Here is a 2,984-nt window from a genome sequence, read left to right on the forward strand (position 1 = left end):
CTTGAGCAATGTTAAATACAGGCCGCATATTTCTGCAATATACTGCCCACATTCTGCGATCCTGTGTGTGAGCAAACACTGTCTGTCCTGCAGTTGATAAGTGCCACTATTTTTTTTTTATAACAGAGTTTATACATTATCACAGAAGACCACATACAGAATAAAGATACTTTTCAACAAAATATTAAAGGTCGTATTACAATTATTTAAATTGCCTCAGTTTCTACAATCATATGAATGGATATATCACAGTTTATACAAAAAAAACAAAATAAAAAACAAAAAAGACAGAAATGGACACAAAAGACAACATAAACCATACTTGACTGTATATCATAATAATACCTTGTTACTCTGTTTAAATCATATTACACATCGCTACCCATCCAATGAAAAAAGAAAGAAAAAGGAGAGTAGAGCATGTCTCTCTATTTCTCAAAAAGTCGGCACACTTAGATATAGAGCTATATCAAAATATGGTGACGGTAATTAGAACAATCAAAAAAAAGAGGGGGGGAATTTCTCTCTCTCTATATTCCTCTCTCTCCCACTCTGGCAACAAGAAAAAAAAAACAAGTAATCTAATAATATTAGATCCTCTGTATTAATCTATCTACATAATTACAAGAAGTAAATGGAGCAAGAAGCTGAGCTTGCATAGTATTTCCATATGTCTTAAATAAAATAAGCCATTTATAACAATATTTTTTAATATTCTGGTCAGATCCCACCGAGCAATCAAATTGTTCCATTACAGCCCGTTTCATCAAAAAATTAATAAAATTTTGTATTGAGGTTTTTTTTTTATTCTTCCAGTGAATGCCAATTTTGATGCTAAAGTGCCCGTTTTTAAAAAAAATTGATTAAAAACAGGGGCACTTTAATTCATCAAAATTTACATTTCACTCCTGATGTGAAAAAAAAAAAACTACCTTTTAATCTTGACAGCAGCTCCAGCTTCCTCCGGTCGTTGCAAGCCATTTCTGATGTCAGAAATGATGGATAGGTTATCCTCCAATCACGGCTTCTCCCCGGGGGAATCAGTGTCGGATTCAACGCCGTGATTGGAGGAAGCCGGATTCCTCATTTTAGACCCAGGAAGAGGCTTTGCGACGGGTGGAGGAAGCTGGAGCAGCTGTCAGGTTTAAAAGGTAAGTTTTTTTTTCACAACAGGAGTGAAATGTAAATTTTGATTAATTAAAGTGCCCCTGTTTTTAATTGAATTTTTAAAAACCGGGCACTTTAGCATCAAAATTGACATTCACTTTAAGTATCAGATATCTTCCACCCAAGATCACAGAATTAAAACGTGTGTTAGCATGTCTAAATCTGTTAGAATCAGATAGTAAAAAAATATGATATTTCTCTAACTTGATTGAGACATGGAACATTTTGCCTAGCCAAAAACTTATTCCTGACCAGAATTGATAGACTTTGGGGCGATTCCAAAACATGTGTTATAAATTGACATTACGGTTTGAACACCGAGGACAATTATTAATTGTATTAGGGAACCATTTATTTAAAGTAGCAGGCACAATATATACCATGTTGATTAATTTAAGATGGCTTTCTCGCCAGCTTGCCGCTAAAGTAGCTTTTTCCACTTTTCGAATACTACTAATAATAACCTTTTCATCTATATCTGGTAATTCTGCTTGCCACTTTAATATTAATATTTGTAACTGAGGGTCTCCAGAAAAATTCAATATCAAGTTGAACCAATACTTGATTGAGTGAGTACCTGAAGAATATCATATGAGACCAGCCTAAATCCCAGAATGTATCCATACAAAATTTGGATTTTTAGTTATTTCATTAAACCAGTGTTGTGTTTGTAGATATGCATAGAAATCTGTATTAACTAGGTTATATTGTTGCTTTAGATCTGAAAATGAAAGGGTACTAGAAGATTCTGGATCTTTTATTTGATAAATATATTTTAACCCTTTATTAGCCTAAATTTTGAAAATTTTATTATGCACACCTTCAAAAAATAAGGATTTCCAACAATTGGTAACCAATTGGAAATCAAATAATCAACTTCTAGTAATTTGCATAGGGCATGCCAAGCTTTAATCATTGTGTATAAGGACATATATTTCTTCACCTTTGTTGGTATATTCCCCACATGACAATGAAGTAATGCTTGTAAGGAGTATGGAAATACTATATCTTCCTCAGCCACTAAAGATGCAATATAATTACCTTCGGTGAGCCAATCTAGTGCCACCTTCCCTAAACAAATATTATTATAAATATACAATGAGGGAAATGCGAACCCTCCCAAACATTTTGCATTCATTAACTTATTTAATGCTATTTTCCTACGTCCTTTCCCCCATAAAAAGTCTCTAAAAATTTCATTTACCGTTGCAATATTTTTTTTTTCGGCATAAGGACCGGAAAATGGTGCATGAGATATAGAAATTTAGGTATTACTCTCATTTTAATTAAATTAATTTTAGCGGTCAGGGATAAAGGGAGTTTCAACCAGTTGTCTAGATCTTGTTTTACTTTACTAATGATAGGAACATAATTAATGTTATACCACTGTTTAGGGTTACAGCATATATTGATACCCAGATAAGTGAATTGAGACTATTTCTTTGAAGGGAATCTCTATATTCCTTTTAAGATCCTGAAAAATCCATAAAATTTCAGATTTGAGAGCATTACTTATAACCAGAAAAGGAACTAAATATTTGTACTATATCTAATTGCTTGGGAACTTCCAAATTGGCATCTTTAATAAAAAGGAGGAGATTGTCTGCATATAGCAGAAGTTTAAACTTACTTTTTCCTATAGGAATTCCCTCTAAGATTTTTCTCAAATAAATAGCTAAGGGCTCAATAGCCATATTGAATAGGAGAAGAGAAATTGGGCATCCTTGACTTATCTCTTTGGCTAGCTCAAAGCTGTTTGTCCTTATCCCATGTATAAGAAGGGAGGAAGATGCTTTACAATAGACTGATTTGATAAA

Source organism: Bombina bombina, chromosome 2 (assembly GCF_027579735.1).
Source record: "Bombina bombina isolate aBomBom1 chromosome 2, aBomBom1.pri, whole genome shotgun sequence".
Taxonomy (NCBI): Eukaryota; Metazoa; Chordata; class Amphibia; order Anura; family Bombinatoridae; genus Bombina; species Bombina bombina.